Consider the following 18,015-nt stretch of genomic DNA (forward strand, 5'->3'; position numbering starts at 1 on the left):
CTGGCTCCGCCCAGTAGGCAGAGTATAAGTATGTGTGTCCTTCATGCTGCAGCCATTTTGCCAGCTGTTGTGGGAGGCCACACATCTTAGAGCAATAAAGCCTCACTTCTACCCAACTCAAGTCTTTGTGCAATTGATTGTGCATCAATGCTACTGTTCCAGGCTTCTATTTCGTAGACAGGGTGAAACGATTACTCAAATACCCCACCATTTTGTTCCTGTCAACTCAGGATGCCTGGTAAGATAGAGTTTAAAGTCTGGATTCTTTAGGTGCTCTTGTGTTAAGTGTCTTTTTGAATTATGTCCACCACCTTTCCCATCACTCAATATATTTGTGTCAATCTTCGCATCTGAGAAGACATTACCCAGAATATTTTCCACATTAGACAGATAGAATATGTTGTTGAAGTGTTCATCAGATTCGTGCTCATCTTTTTGGTCTGATTGACTATGCAGCGGCAATCTAGACAAAGCATCTGCGTGCTGTTCAGGCCTACAATATTCAATGTCATTTGCTGACAAGATTAACGCCTAACGTTGAAATTGACTGGCAGCGAGCTGCGAGGGATCTCGTAATGTGGCCTAAAGATTGTTGTTAAGGGAAGATGGTCCGTCAATAGAATAAATTGGCGGCCAAATAATGGAACCTTCGAGCACCAAAAATTATGCTGAGAGCTTCTTTCTTTAATTTGAGCATAGCTGGACTCAGAACTAGTCAATGTCCTGTTCTTTTTCTCCTTTTTTTTAACCAGATCTCATCGCCAGTTTCTCTTTTGTTATAATCTTTGTTGTAGCCGCAAAGAGAAAGAATCAGAGTTGGCACATGTCGTGTTTGTTTAACACAGTGCAAGGCTTTTATTTACAGTTGCTGCTAAAACAGGGTACAATGGTGAAATCCACAAAACTCTCCGATGATGTAATTGCATTATACCTGACATTACACCAACCAATGTTGGTACATAACAGCTTCCACTTTGGTTAGTCTTTATGACATCTGTACTATTTGGTTGAATAGTGATAGAATCCTTTATAATGTCACAACATTTTACCTCTTACAGATGCCAGCTTAACTGACACACGATATTTGGTTTGGTCTCTGATGCGCTAAGCGTCAAGAACCACAAAGACATGTGAGACTTTAACTCAGGCTTTAATATACTACATGGGAGGCTTACCCGACACAGACGACCCCAGACAGAATGGGGGCTGTCCCAGAAGAGGTTCTTATACTGACTCCCGGGGGAGTGGCTAAGGCGGAGCTCTCCGTGGCCAGGTCGGGTTACCTACCAGTGACCGAACCTCTGCAGAGTTACAGTACAATACACAGTATTACAGGGCCACGTTACGCACAACTATTATATACTATGTACAATGGTAGGGAGGTACAGTGGTGTATCACCACATTCACCCCTTGTTTAGAAGGAAGTCCGGGGTGAAAATTTGCAGCAGTGAACAGAGTCCATCAGGAGGTTCCGTGTCGTCAAAGGTCGAGACGAACGATGGGTTTGGTCGATCTCTTTGAACGTCGGAGCTGCGGCGCTGAGGTAGTGTCCGGCGGTATCCGTGCGGTCGCTGGTGCTGGTTCGCGAGGCGGCATGACTTCCCCCACCACTTCGGCTGGCTCGAGGCGAAACTGCGGGATGACAGCGGCTGGCACGGAGTAGTAACAGGCCGAGGGATCAACGGGAGCATAGAGGGAGTGGGGTGGAGGTTGTGGGGCGAGGGCGGCAGGGGCCCCAGAGGGGGCCAGGTCCTTGATGGAGACGGTCTCCTCACGCCCGTCGGGGTACGCTATGTATGCGTACTGTGGGTTGGCGTGGAGGAGATGGACTCTCTCCACCAGGGGCTCCACCTTAGAGGTCCGCACGTGCTTGCGGAGCAGGACGTCTCCCGGGGACAGGAGCCAGGATGGAAGCGATGTCACGGATGCCGATCTCCTGGAGAAGAGAAACATCCGTTCATGAGGGGTAGCATTCGTTGCAGTACACAAAAGAGACCGGATGGAGTGGAGTGCGGACGGGAGGGCCTCCTGCCAACGGGAGACTGGTAGGCCTTTGGACTTGAGGGCTAGCAGCACGGCCTTCCAAACAGTCGCGTTCTCCCTCTCCACCTGTCCGTTCCCCCGGGGGTTGTAGCTGGTCGTCCTGCTCGAGGCAACACCCCTGGTGAGCAGGTACCGACGCAGCTCCTCGCTCATGAAGGAGGAGCCCCGGTCACTGTGAACGTAATTGGGATAACCGAACAGCATGAAGAGGTCGTGCAACGCTTTGATGACGGTGGCGGAGGTCGTGTCGGGGCAGGGAATGGCGAAGGGGAACCGCGAGTACTCGTCGATGACGTTGAGGAAGTACGTGTTGCGGTTGTGGGTGGGGAGGGGCCCTTTGAAGTCAATGCTGAGACGTTCAAAGGGGCGGATGGCCTTGATTAGGTGTGCCTTGTCTGGGTTGTAGAATTGCGGCTTGCACTCCGCACAGACTTGGCAGTCCCTAGTCATGGCCTTGACCTCCTCGACTGAGAAGGGTAGGTTGTGGCCCTTGATGTAGTGGTAGAGCCGCCTGACGCCCGGGTGACAGAGGTCATTATGTAGTGCCCGCAGCCGGTCATCCTGTGCGTTGGCACAAGTACTACGGGACAGGGCATCAGGAGGATCATTGAGCTTACCTGGCCGGTATAAGATAGTATAATTGTAGGTGGAGAGTTCGATCCTCCACCGTAATATCTTATCATTTTTGATTTTACCTCGTTGTTTGTTGTCGAACATGAACGCAACTGATCGTTGGTCAGTAACGAGGGTAAATGGTTTTCCGGCCAGGTAGTGCCTCCAGTGCCGGACGGCTTCCACTATGGCTTGTGCCTCCTTCTCAACAGAGGAGTGGCTGATCTCGGGGCCTTGGAGTGTGCGGGAAAAGAAGGCGATGGGCCTGCCCACCTGGTTGAGGGTGGCACCCAGGGCAAAGTCGGAGGCATCGCTCTCGACTTGGAATGGTGCAGACTCGTCTACCACATGCATGGCGGCTCTGGCGATAGTAGTTTTTAGGAGGTGGAAGGCCTGGCGGGCCTCGGGCGGGAGGGGGAATGAGGGGGAACGGAGGAGGGGTCGGGCCTTGTCAGCGTACTCGGGCACCCACTGGGCATAGTAGGCAAAGAGTCCGAGGCATCGCCTCAGTTCTTTGGGGCAGGTGGGAATAGGGAGTTCGAGAAGGGGGCGCAGACGGTCGGGATCGGGGCCGAGGACACCGTTCTCCACCACGTAGCCGAGTATGGCGAGGCGGGTGGTGCCGAAAACACATTTTGCCTCGTTGTACGTGAGGTTGAGGCGTTTGGCAGTTTGGAGGAATTTCGTGAGGTTGACGTCATGGTCCTGCTGGTTGTGGCCGCAGATGGTGACGTTGTCTAGATACGGGAAGGTAGCCCGCAGTCTGTTCTGGTCCACCATTCGGTCCATCTGCCGTTGGAAGACCGAGACTCCATTGGTGACGCCAAAGGGTACCCTAAGGAAGTGGTAGAGGCGGCCGTCCGCCTCGAAGGCCGTGAAGTTACGGTCCTCCGGGCGGATAGGGAGCTGGTGGTAGGCGGATTTCAAGTCTATGGTGGAGAACACCCGGTACTGTGCAATCTGGTTGACCATGTCAGATATGCGGGGCAGGGGATACGCATCAAGCAGCGTGTACCGGTTGATGGTCTGACTGTAGTCAATGACCATGTGGTGTTTCTCACCAGACTTGACTACCACCACTTGGGCTCGCCAGGGGCTGGTGCTGGGAGCAATGATATTTTCCGAGAGAAGGCGCTTAATCTCCGCTCGAATGAATTGGCGGTCTCCGAAACTGTAACGCCGACTTTTAGTAGCCACGGGCTTGCAGTCGGGGGTGAGATTAGCAAACAGTGAAGGTGGGTGGATCCTGAGCGTGGAGAGACTACAGGTGGGATCCGGGGAGGAATCAGGGAAGAACTGGGGGTTGGAGACCGAGAGGGGGGGGAGGGGGCCGTTAAAATGCAAGGTGAGGCTGCGCAGGTGGCATTGGAAGTCCAGGCCGAGGAGCGCGGGGGCGCAGAGGTGAGGGAGGACCATGAATTTGAAATCCTGGAACACCACGCCGTTCACTGAGAGGGTGACGACGCAGTAGCCCGAAACCTCGGCCGACTGGGAGTTGGAGGCCATGAAAATATGCCTGCGCGTGGGTAGTACCTTGAGGGAGCAGTGGCGCACGGTGTCCGGGTGGAGGAAGCTCTCCGTGCTGCCGCTGTCGAAGAGGCAGGTGACAGTGAAACAGTTTACCTGAACCTCCATGGTGGATCTGGCGAGCTGATGCGGTCGGTCCTGGTCGAGGACGATGGATGCGATGGTGGAGCTGTTGGAGAAGGGTGCCGGATCCGGGGAGCGGCCTGTGGGAGAAGGTGGCGGCGCCCAGGCGTCGTAGGCTGCTGCTGGAGGCCAGGTTGCTGTTGGTGGCTGCATCTCCTTTGTTTGCAGCATTTCGGTCCAGTGCGCAGGACCGGAAGTGACGATCGGCGGTGGACCGGAAGTGACGCAATTCGGTGGCGGGGCGGACCCGGAAGCGACGATCGGCGACGGACCGGAAGTGATGATCGGCAACGGACCGGAAGCGAAGATCGGCGAACCGGAAGTGACGATCGGCGAACCGGAAGTGACGATCGGCGAACCGGGAGTGAAGTGAGCCGGGCCGGGGATGATCAAAGATGGCGGCGCCCTTGCGTCGCACATGTTGAACAGCGAGCCGGGAACGGAGGACGGCGGCACCCCGGAGTAGCAGACCGCGGCGTTGGACCCCGAGGCAGCAGTGGAGTGGCAGACGTTTGCAAAGTGGCCTTTCTTGCCACAGGCTGAACAGGTAGCATCTCTAGCAGGGCAGCGTTTCCTGGGGTGTTTTGCCTGGCCACAAAAGTAACACTGGAGCCCAGGCATTTTTACTGCTGGAGTGGCTGGGTGGGCCGTGACTTGCAGGGGTTGTTGCTGGGAGGTAGCGGCCACGTAGGGAGCGTGGACAGGAGCATAGGAAGTTCGTGCAGGCGTGTAGGACGCATTATTGTCGTAGGCTGCCTGTTGGGCCTCTGCCATAGTGACTGCCGTGTCCAGAGTCAGGGTAGTTTGTGTCAGAAGGAGTTGGCGAATCGGGACGGAAGCAATGCCAGCTACAAAGGCATCAAGCGCCAGGGCCTCAGTGTTCTGCTCAGCGGAGACTGCTGGCGCGTTGCAGGTGAGCGCGAGGGCACGGAGGTCCCGAACAAACACGGATAGGGGTTCACCCGGCTGCTGGTGCCGGGAGGCGAGGCGGTGGCGGGCGTAAATAGAATTAACAGTTCGTGCATACCGGCTTTTGAGCTTCACGATGGCATCGGCATAGGTCGTTGTTCCCGTGATGAGGTCGAAAAGCCCGTAGTCGAGCCGTGAGCACAGGAGATTGAGTCGGTCGGCGTCCATTTTGGCGAAGGCGGAGGATGCTTCCAGGTAGGCCTCGAAACACCGGAGCCAGCAGTTGAAAAGGTGATCCGCGCGTGGAGCGTGGGGGTTGAGCGAGAGCTTGTCGGGTTTCAGAGCAGCCTCCATTATAACTGTAGTATATTAAATTGATGCGCTAAGCGTCAAGAACCACAAAGACATGTGAGACTTTAACTCAGGCTTTAATATACTACATGGGAGGCTTACCCGACACAGACGACCCCAGACAGAATGGGGGCTGTCCCAGAAGAGGTTCTTATACTGACTCCCGGGGGAGTGGCTAAGGCGGAGCTCTCCGTGGCCAGGTCAGGTTACCTACCAGTGACCGAACCTCTGCAGAGTTACAGTACAATACACAGTATTACAGGGCCACGTTACGCACAACTATTATATACTATGTACAATGGTAGGGAGGTACAGTGGTGTATCACCACAGTCTCTCTATTGTTTATGAATGTTGGTATAACCTTTTCTGCGTTAGTTCTCAGTAATTGCTCCAGGAAGTATCTAAATAGGGCCTCACCGAGTTTTTTTTTGTCTTATTCCCAGATGCATTATCAGATATATCCCACCTACAACAAGCACCTTGAGATATTAAACTCTAGAGTTAGAATTTACGATTACTACCTGTGATAACGGAAACTCCAGGTGACTACCAGCAGATGAAAACGACAGCTATTTATTTACAGACAGAAAACTATTTACAAGTGACCATTTTACAAATATAACATGGCAAAACAGCAACTCCTACCCTCCTGCGGTCTAGACCTTGACTGTGGGTTTTAAAGGCTCGCTCTCTCCAGCTGAAGCCGCGCACGCTTTGATTCTCTTGACCGGCGAGACATGTGGCCTCCGAGATTTGCTGAAACCTTGGACAAAGGGGTCATATGGTCTCCAATGTTCACCACAACAGTGTCATTTTTGTATAGATGTTTAATGTGTTCACACCAAACTCCTCTCTGCAGATGTTAGCCCAATGGGAGGTTGCGCATTCAAAAGTGCACAATTGCCCCTTGAATTGTTGCTGGTATTACTGCCATTCTGTGTTCTTATATCCTTATTTCATTTTTGCTCATTGCTCCATTTGAGTATAACATATACTTTGTCATGGCCTTTGAATTCTTTCTTGGTGGTTGTTTATAGAGACTTGTCTTTTTTAGCTCTTTGATGCAAAGTATTTAGTTGGAGCATTTGTAAGTCATGCTCAAACTGAACTGCTGTGTCAGTGACCTGTGTAACTGATTATCCAGTTGACACTGGTATCACTGTACGCTACAGTACTGATAATTATTCACGTGTTCCTTCAGTGACTGCAAGTATGGATCAAGTCCTTTTTTCCACACAAGCCACCTGCTGTAACATTAATATTTGCAAAGCAAGGTCGCTAAGACCTCTTTCCAAAAGATATCTTGAGTGGTAATCTGCATGGTGGACCTACTGGCCTCTCATTCATCATCACTTTTATGAATCGTTTATAATAATGACCTATGCTTCACCTTCTGCTATCTGATCCTCATTACTAAATAATGGATGCAAGGTTTGTGTATCTGGATTGCTGAGTGATGAAAATGAGTGTGATTAGATTTAATGCTGTGGTTCTCAATGAAAGTAGCTTGAATATTATTATCTGGGCACAGTTAACTTACTGGGTATTGTGTTTTCATTGTATGAACTAAGAAGCATTCATTGGACACATTGGTGTAACATGTGGAATGTAGGATTATTTCATGAACAGGTGTACATTAAACTCTATCCACTTGCTCCTCGGGACCAACATTTTCAGAGTCTCCATGTAAGTCTCCTATGTAAGCTTCCCATTAATTTCACTTCACTATGTGCTGCCTGTACACTGCCAAGCTCCTTGTATGGTATAATCCGCTATCTATACTTCTCTTCACATTAGATCCAAGCTTCATGCTTTCAAACATAAAAGCAGTGTGAATTTGTAAGAAAGTCTTCTCTCCACCAGGCATAAAACTTATTTACTTTCACTTTTTGGTGCGTTTTTTGATTTCCTCCAAGCTCTTTGCGCTGAGAGCCTATGAGTTGACCTGTCTAATGATTTCCTGGAATTTCACTAGGCCTGTAAGAGTAAGTTCAAAACTGGGATCTAAATACATTTGGGATATGTCCGGCTGGAACAAAGAACAATACAGCACAGGAATAGGCCCTTCAGCCCTCCAAGCCTGCGTCGACCATGGTACCTGCCTAAACTAAAACCGGATGCACTTACTGAGTCCGGTTCAAAGAACAAACAAAGAACAAAGAAATGTACAGCACAGGAACAGGCCCTTCGGCCCTCCAAGCCTGTGCCGACCATGCTGCCCGACTAAACTACAATCTTCTACACTTCCTGGGTCCGTATCCTTCTATTCCCATCCTATTCATATATTTGTCAAGATGCCCCTTAAATGTCCCTATCGTCCCTGCTTCCACTACCTCCTCCGGTCGCGAGTTCCAGGCACCCACTACCCTCTGCGTAAAAAACTTGCCTCGTACATCTACTCTAAACCTTGCCCCTCTCACCTTAAACCTATGCCCCCTAGTAATTGACCCCTCTACCCTGGGGAAAAGCCTCTGACTATCCACTCTGTCTATGCCCCTCATAATTTTGTATACCTCTATCAGGTCTCCCCTCAACCTCCTTCGTTCCAGTGAGAACAAACTGAGTTTATTCAACCGCTCCTCATAGCTAATGCCCTCCATACCAGGCAACATTCTGGTAAATCTCTTCTGCACCCTCTCTAAAGCCTCCACATCCTTCTGGTAGTGTGGCGACCAGAATTGAACACTATCATTCCATCCATTCCCACCCTATTCATATATTTGTCCAGGTGCCCCTTAAATGGCGCTATCGACCTGCTCCCACCACCTCCCCAGGCAGCGCGTTCCATATATTTACCACCCTCTGTGCAAAGAATGTGCCTCGCACATCTCGTCTAAACTTTTCCCCACGCACTTTAAACCTATGTCTCCTAGTACTTGACTCTCCTACCCTAGGAAAGAGCATCTGACTATCCACTCTGTCCATATCACTCATAATCTTGTAAACGTCTATCAGGTCGCCTCTCAACCTCCGTCGTTCCAGTGAGAACAGACTGAGTTTATCGAACCTCTTCTCATAGCTAATGCCCTCCATACCAGGCAACATCCTAGTAAACCGCTTCTGTACCCTCGCCAAAGCATCCACATCCTTCTGGTAGTGTGGCGACCAGAATTGTACACAATATTCCAAATGAAGCCTAACTAAGGTCCTGAACAATGTCGTGTTGGGTGTTCCGATACACAAACGAACCAACACGGTTGTAGATGGTACAACTCTGTTTTATTATTCTATACAATAATAACTATTAACTTCTGGCTGTGGTTCGTACTTCACCAGCTAACCTGTGGACCCGGCCCTGGCACTATCTCAGTGAGGCACTCAGCACATGGTGTATGTCTGAGTGGCACGCTGTGAGCTCTGTGCTCTGAGCTATCTCCTGGTAGAATGAGCGGGAACTGTGGTGTTCCCTGTTTTATAGTGTGTGTGCTCTCACTGGTGATTGGCTGTGATGTGTGTGTATTGGTTGGTCCAACTATCTGTCAATCAGTGTGTGTGTGTGATTGCACCATGATATGTTAATGTGGATATCATGACATGCCCCTTTTCACAAGAATGTGTGCCTACATGGTGATAAATATTGGTGTGTACTGAGTGCATCTGAGTATGTGTGTGCAATATTTACAACATGTACATGAGGCTAAACTATATACATAGGAAGGTGTCAGGTGCAACAGAGCAACGAGGTTGTACCACGAACAAAACAAGTGCATACATCAAACATCGAAAGAGAACTTCTGGAACGACAAGAAAGAAACACGTTGACAATATTGCAAAACAATTCAGTGAGTCCAATGTGCAAACAGGCTCATAAGTCCAGTCTATTAGGTGGGTGACGAATTTGGGTTGACCGTTAGGGTGGCACACCATTCATCGCCCGGATTAATGCTGCGCACTGGCATCGGCTGGTGGGTCCAACTTGGGGACATCCGGTTCTTGTTTATTACCGCAATGCGGAAGGGTTCCCGGTCATCGGTATCACCGGTCAGCACTTCGTCAGGGTATGACTCGGTGTATGGGGGCTGAATGGCCCGCACGTCCCTGCGAGGCTGGCGGAATTGCGGAGAGTTGGCAGGTTGAGCTGCTCGACAGCAGGCAGCATAGTGGCCCATCCTGCCACAGCGGAGGCATTGTTGCGCTTTGGCCGGACATTGCCGCTTTAAGTGTATGGATCCACAGTTGCCACACGTCGTGATGTCATGCCATTCGTTGCGCCACCGCGCATGCGCGGTGCGGTCTTGCGTAGAGCGCGCCTGCACGTCCCGTCCCTCTGCGTCGACATCCTCTCTTTTGGCGCGTACAAGCGCGGGAGGCCTTGGAAAGCGCGCAAAATGGCCGCCCTCGTCCGGGCCGCGGGCCGTGAGGAACTCGATCGACTGGACCCGCTCAGGCTTGTAGGACCCCTGCCATGCCGATTCGGCCGCCTGGAATTGGGAGTACTGGCTGGCCGCGTTTTCGTGGAGGACGCAGGTCTCGATGGCGGTTGCGAGGGTGAGGCGCTTTATTTTGAGGAGCTGCTGGCATAGGATGTCCCAGGTGACCCCAAAAACTATCTGATCCCGAATCATGGAGTCGGAGGTGGCCTCATAGCCGCAGGACTGCGCGAGGATACGGAGGTGTGTCAAATAAGATTGAAAATGCTCATCCTTACCCTGCAGGCGCTGCTGGAAGAGGTACCTCGCAAAGCTCCCATTAACTTCCACATTGATGTGTTCCTCAAATTTTAGCAGGACCGACTTGTACTTCGTCTTGTCCTCGCCTTCCGCGAATGCCAGGGAGTTGTAGATGTGGATGGCGTGTTGCCCCGCCGTGGAGAGGAGGAGGGCGATCTTCCTGGTGTCCATGCATTCTCCCTATCTGTGGCTTCTAGGAAGAGTTGGAAGCGCTGTTTCAACAGCTTCCAGTTGACGCCAAGATTTCCAGCGATCCGGAGCGGCTGCGGGTTGATGGTTTCCATGGCGCAGGATGGCGGGTTTCTGACGAGGTGCAGGTAGGTCTCACAGTCGCTGGCGAGTTTCAGACCTGGTATCATGTCATGTTGAAGTGTTCCGATACACAAACGAACCAACACAGTTGTAGATGGCACAACTCTGTTTTATTATTCTGTACAGTAATAAGTATTAACTTCTTGCTGTGGTTCGAACTTCACCAATTAACCTGTGGACCCGGCCCTAGCACTATCTTAGTGAGGCACTCAGCACATGGTGTATGTCTGAATGGCACGCTGTGAGCTCTGTACTCTGAGCTATCTCCTGGTAGAATGAGCGGGAACTGTGGTGTTCCCTGTTTTATAGTGTGTGTGCTCTCACTGGTGATTGGCTGCGATGTTGTGTGTGCATTGGTTGGTCCAACTGCCTGTCCATCAGTGTGTGTGTGATTGCACCATGATATGTTGATGTGGATATCATGACAAAAACTGCAACATGACTTGCCAATTTTTATATTCAATGCCCTGGCCGATGAAAGCCAGCATGCCATATGCCTTTCTGACCACCTTATTTGATTTGATTTGATTTGATTTATTGTCACATGTACAGAAGTACAGTGAAAAGTATTTTTCTGCGGCCGAGGAACATACACAGTACGTACATAGTAGACACAAGAATAATCAACAGAGAACATTGACAAATGGTACATCAACAAAACAGTGATTTGTTACAGTGCGGAACAAGGGGCCAAACAAAGCAAATACATGAGCAAGAGCAGCATAGGGTGTCGTGAATAGTGTTCTTATCCACATGCGTTGCCATTTTCAGTGATCGGTGGACATGTTAGATCTCTCTGCCTGCCAATACTCGAAAAAGTCCTACTATTTACTGTGTAATTCCTACATGCATTGGACCTTCCAAAATGCATTACCTCGCACGTGTCCGGATGAAACTCCATCTGCCATTTCTCCACCCAATACTCCAACCAATGTTTATACCTTGCTGTATTCTCTGACAATCCTTTCCATTATCCACAACTCCACCAATTTATGTGTCATTGTGAATTTACTAATCAGACCAGCTATATTTTCTTCCAAACCATTTGTATACACGATGAAGTCCGATGTTGTGACATCGCTTCTGCTTTTACGAGTGCCAGAAATCATTGTAAGTCTTTTAGTTTTCTAACAAGAATACAAATTGTTAAAATCTATATTAGGAGATATTAACATCTAACTTTGTACTTCACTCACACTTGATTTTATTAGATGCCCTGTTTTGTGGAATAGTAAAATGGGAAAACTCAGAAGTAGAGCATGGTATAGAAAAGGTGCCAACGTAGAGCAATTCTGGGAGTTAATGTCAAGTCATAATAAGCCTGTTCACCGCAATGCCCTATCTGAGGAAAACTGCTTGTGTGAGAATGGAATGTAGGAGTCATTCTCTACCAGGGACGTGATCTCGGAATGTAGAAGCAATGAGATGCAAAGGATTACTCAGTTAAATATGTAAGGTTATACCGTGGAGGGTATTAACAAGGCAACACATTGATTAAGCTTTTAAAAATTAATTAACTTGAATTTTAAAGTACATTTCTAATGTTATCGCTGGTGCACCAGGAGCTTTAGGGTTCAAATCCCTGCCTGATTAAAGGAGGTGACAAGGAGGTCAGTGTTCAGTGTTACCTCAGCCAGCCATCTGAAGAGATAACATGCGGAAGAAGGGAGGGTGGTATCCAGAGTGCATTTCCAACTGAGGTATCATGCTCCAATGGTCATAGATGGACAGTAATACTTGCTCCCAAGGAACTAGCCAGAGAAAGATGTGAGGGGAGAAGGGCTGCACTGAACTTGCAGGACTAGGAGAGTGCCCTCCTCCTATGGGGCTGATCCACCTAGACTTTGTGGCACCCGGGAAAGAGTTTACTGCCTTCATGGCATTTTTTTTTTTAATCAATGTTTTTTATTGAGTTTTTGAACAAAGTATATTTGCCGTTATGTACACAGGATATGATTATATATATATAGAGAAACAGGTCCCCTTCCCCCTCCTGTGGTTCGCCTTTCCTTCCTCTTAGGTTTAGCTGTTCCCCACCCTCCCGGTCTATCTCTCCCTCTCATGCTTTCACCTACTTTCCCCTGATTCTTGGCTACCTGGCTATTCTTCTGCTTGTTCATTGGCCACAAACAGGTCCCGGAACAATTGGGTAAATGGCTCCCACGTTGTGTGGAAGCCATCGTCTGACCCTTGGATGACAAATTAGATTGTCTCCATTTGGAGATATTCGAGAGGTCGGACAGCCAGTCTGCAGCTTTGGGTGGTGCTGCTGACCGCCAGCCGAACTGGGTTCTGCGGCGGGCGATCAGGGAGGCATAGGCAAGGGCGTCCGCCCTCCTCCCCAGGAATAGATTTGGCTGGTCTGAAACCACGAAGACCGCCACTTTCAGGCATGGCTCCACCCTCATCCCTACCCCTTTGGACATTGCCTCGAAGAAAGCTGTCCAGTACCCCAAAAGTCTAAGGCAAGACCAGAACATGTGGGAATGGTTGGCCGGGCCTTCCTGGCACCGTTCACATCTATCCTCCACCTCTGGGAAGAACCTACTCATACGGGTGCTCTATGTATCACTTTTAGTTGCGCCAGGCTGAGTCTTGCACACGTGGAGGTGGAGTTGACCCTATGCAGTGCTTCGCTCCAGAGACCCCACCCTATTTCAATCCACAGGTCCTCCTCCCATTTCTTTCTTGTTGCATCCAGTACGGTGTCGGCCCTTTCTACCAGTCGGTCATACATGTCGCTACAGTTTCCTTTATCCAGTATGCTTGCATCCAGTAACTCTTCCAGTAATGTCTGTCGTGGCGGTTGTGGGTACGTCCTTGTCTCCTTTCGTAGGAAGTTTTTGAGTTGCAGGTACCTTAGCTCATTCCCCCAGCTAGCTGGAATTTCTCTGTCAGTTCATCCATTGTTGCGATCCTGCCGTCCGTGTCTCCGTGTTCGTATAGGGTCCCACGTGCCTGGCGGAGTTGGTGCACTGCTTTCCTGGTAGAGAGCAGATCAAAGTTCCTTTGTAACTCTTTCCTCTCCACCAGGGGCTCTACGGTCGGGGCCTTGGAGTATTTACGGTCTACCTCCAGTATGGAGTCGACCAGCTGCTGCCCAGCCACCGCTTCCTGCCTATCTCTTCGCGCTTTGAAAGCGATGATTTCCCCTCTTTGTACGGCCTTTAGAGCTTCCCAGAACGTGGAGGGTGAGACCTCCCCGTTCTGGTTGTTCTCCATGTACTCTGCTATGTCCCACAATATCTTTTCATTGCAGGCCTTGTCAGCTAGGGCAATGTCCAACCTCCATGTGGGGCGTTGGACCCTGCCCGTCTCCAGCCTCACGTTCATGTAGTGTGGAGCGTGGTCTGATATCACAATTGCGTAGTATTCCACTTTGTCTATCCCCGGAAGCACCGTTTTCCCCACCACAAAGACATCAATTCTGGTGTATACGTTGTGTACTGGGGAGAAGAAGGAGAACTCCTTCTCCCCTAGTTGGGTGAACCTTCAGGGCACCACCACTCTCATCTGTTCCATAAAGTGACCGAGTTCCCTGGCCATGCTTGAGGTTTTCCCCATTTTGCAGTTTGATCTGTCAGTAGTTGGGTCCTGTACACAGCTGAAGTCCCCCCTCCCCCATGGTTAGTCGGTGCGTCGCTGTGTCAGGAATTTCTGCCATGGTCTTCTTGATGAAGCTCGTGTCGACCCAGTTGGGCATGTACACGTTAACTAATACTTCCGGTGCCCCATCCAGGGCTCCGCTGACCATGACGTACCATCCCCCTGGGTCCATAACCGTCTTTGCCGCCCTAAACATCGTCCTTTTGCTGATCAGTATTGCCACCCCCCTGGCCCTCGTCCCGTAACAGGAATAGTAAGTCTGTCCCACCCAGCCCTTTCTTACCCGCAGTCGGCCCTGCTCTCTCAGGTGTGTCTCTTGAAGGAAGACTATGTCGGCCTTCATATTTCTTAGGTGGGTGAGGACTCTGGATTTTTTCACTGGGCCGTTGAGTCCCCTTACGTTCCAGGTGACTATCCTGGTGGGGGGCTTCTGTCCCCTTGCTCCAGTGGGATTAACCATACCTACCTGGTGGACACGCCCCTGCCCTCCGGGGTTTCCCTTTGTGAGGGGACCGTCCAGGTCATTCCTGCTGGCTGGGTCCCCGCTCAGTCTCTGCTTTGGTGCCGCTTCTCTTCAGCCGCCCATGCTCTGCTGTGCTGGGCCGGTGACGGGGGTGGGGGGTTTGGCTCGGTCGGGCAGGCTCGCAGGCTTGCGCTCTTAAGCGCTGGCTCTGTTGGGGGACGCCACTCTCCTCGGCCGTTTCTGAGTCTCCGGCTCCGACTCCTCTCGCACACTTTTTTTTTTCCTCCCACGGGCCTCAGCTTACCGTCGGTCCGGTCCCTTGTGGCTTTTTTCCCCCCCTGCTCGTACCTTCGGTTGAACGCTGCGTGGGTCCTTTCTTTTTTTTTTCCTTTTTTATATATACACAAAAAAAACCCCACAAGAATAAAAATGAAAAAGAAGAAAGAAAAAAAAACCCGGACTAAACAAACAAAAGAAAACCCCTGAAAGTTTAGTCCTTAGCGGGAGCTGCCCCATGCACGTCTCCCCCCTACCAAGCAGAGTCACTTGCCAACCATCATAACCCGCTTCTCATGTAATATAAGCTGCTCACTTTGACATTTGCTATTCTTGTAAATTTGTCCTGATGATTCAAAACAAAAAGCTTTGGGCGGGATTTAACTAAATGGGAACAAAGCCCATTTAACCGTTTCCCGGTGCAAACAAGGCTATAAAATGCAATCCGCGTGGCTGAGGTCACACATAGCCCCGTTTTCTGCACTGAGGAGCTCTGCTCGCCAGATCACCTCAGTATAGCGAGGGGTGGCACTGACAGGGGCACTGCCAGGTGCCAGACTGGCAGTGCCAAAGGTGCCCAGGTGGCCTCTTGCCCATGGTGGAGATCATGCCCGTGGGTGCCCTGCACTTTTGAGGTGGGGTGTGGACAGCTCATGACCCGCTAATTGGTCAGTTGGGGCGTTGGAAGGGTTCGCAGGCCACGATGGGGGGGGTCTAGAGATGGGGTCGTCATTTAAAAATGGCACCCTGATCACTTCCTGCACTGGCGAGCTGAGCTCCTTAGTGTGGAAGTAAGCCTAAGTGTGACCTAGGTGGGGCGTTCTTCACCGAGGCCCAGAGATGAAGCAGAATCCTGCTAAACGCACCCAACACGGGACTCTGTTTAATTTCCATTAAATCGTGCCCAAGATCCTATTGAATGATGGAGGAGGCTTGAGGGGCCGAATCGCCCACTCCTATTCCTATTTCTTATGGTCTCTTTGTGTATAAGATGCAAGAGGACTGTGACAACAGAAAACATTGCAGCTGAATTGTGACTACCCCCATCCTTATTTGTTAACACTGACAGAATCAATTACATGAAACCTCAGTAGCAAAATAGCACAAGTCCAGCATTTTGATTCAGTACTGTGAAATTTGACGAAATAAGGAATTCACCAATTAGAAAATTTTCTCCAGTGCTTTATTCTAACATAACACATCCCTCACATCAGTTTTCTAAGTCTGAAAGCAGAGTAAGAAATGTTCTCATAAATCCAAGGTATTCATCAAATTGCAGCTCAAAGATTAGAAAAGAATGCAGCAACATCCAGAAACATAAAATTCTGACTTTATGTTGTTGTGTTCTTAATATGTAAAGATTAACCTCAAATTTTGCACGCTTTTAATCGTGAGTTAAAAATATTCATACGTTGGCCCATATATTAATAAACCTTAAATCATCTCACAGTAGTCAGCTAATACAAACCTACATTGTACTCAGTCAACAATCAAGCATGCAAGGTGTTTGATTAGTGTAAGGGTGAGCATGCAATACTTATAGATTTATTATTGATAATACAAAGTGGGAATGAGCAATTGTTCTGCTAAGGCTGTAACATACAAGAATTAAGGCACACAGTTTTGCAGAAAAAGGAGTTATAGAATCAATTGTCCAGCCACAGACAGACCTAATATCCAACAAGAAAATGTTTCACAAAGCACGAGGCCCATGGCATTGATACTTGTGTAATCAAGGAAATGTAAACCTGCCAGGATATAGGTTTGTTTTGATGCAGATTTCCATTCTAGTTGCCTGGGTTTGTACAATCCACCTGTGACAAATTCAGTTCTACCATTGATGCCCCTTTTGAATCAGAGACATTAGCCTCTCCCATAAACAGTCGCAACATTCTCAGAGTCTGCCTCACACTGCGCCATATTTGATCATACTGTTGTTTAATCCTGGAATGCCGCAACAACATTCCCTTGTGACCTGGAGTGGATGCTTACGTCTTCCGCACGGGTGTGACATCAGCCTTTTGCGAGGCAGGCTAAGCGATTATAGTTTCAAGACCATGAGCTACATTGATCTGCATTGATTGCTGTGAGGTAAATAAAACCTGGCAGCTATTTTACACCAATAATGGACCAATTGTACTTTAGACAAGCAGCAGATGGCTCAGTCAGCATTAAATATCGAGTAAGAGTAACATTGAAGCTGTGGGAAACAATTAAAAACAAAAACGTGACTAATGATTGAACTGTTCCACCGACATCCCTGCTCCAGCCCTCGAATCCTTTTTCCATGGAGTCTAACATGCCATTTGCCCTTTTCACCGTCTGCTGCACCTGCAGGCTTACTTTCAGCAACTTATGTATAAGGACACCCAGGTCTCTCAATCTATAACCATTCAAATAATAATCTGTCTCCCTGTTTTGATATAAAGTTGAAAACCTCACATTTATCCACATCATACTGAATCTACCAATCACTCAACTTGTCCAAATCACAACTTGTCCAAATCATACTGAAACATCTCTGCGTCCTCCTCACAGCTCACCCTCTCACCCAGCTTTGTGGTGTCATCTGTAAATATTACATTTAGTTCTCTCATCATGATCATTAATATACACTGTGAATAACTGGGGTCCGAGCACTGACCCCTCCTGTACCTCGGGCGTAGTGATATTATCGCTGGACTCGTAATCCAGGGTCCCAGAGTCATGCTCTGGGGTCCCGGGTTCGAATCCTGCCATGGCAGATGGTGAAATTTGAATTCAATAAAAATCTGGAATTAAAAGTCTAAAAGGTGACCACGAAACCATTGTCCATTGTAAATACCCATTTGGTTCACTAATACCCTTTAGGGAAGGAAATCTGTTGTCCTTATCTGGTTTGGCCGATATGTGACTCCAGATCCACAGCAATGTGGTTGACTCTTAAATGCCCTTGGGATGGGCAATAAATGCTGGTTCAAGCAGCGATGCCCACATCAGTGAACAAATAAAAAAAACTAGTCATTGCCTGATGCATGTAAAAAGACCCGTTTATTCCTACTCTTTGTTTCCTGTCTTCTAACCAAATTTCTATCCATCTCAATATGCTGCCGCAGTCCATGCACTATTATTTTACATGCTA

This window comes from Scyliorhinus torazame, chromosome 5 (genome assembly GCF_047496885.1).
Source record: "Scyliorhinus torazame isolate Kashiwa2021f chromosome 5, sScyTor2.1, whole genome shotgun sequence".
In the NCBI taxonomy this organism is placed as follows: Eukaryota; Metazoa; Chordata; class Chondrichthyes; order Carcharhiniformes; family Scyliorhinidae; genus Scyliorhinus; species Scyliorhinus torazame.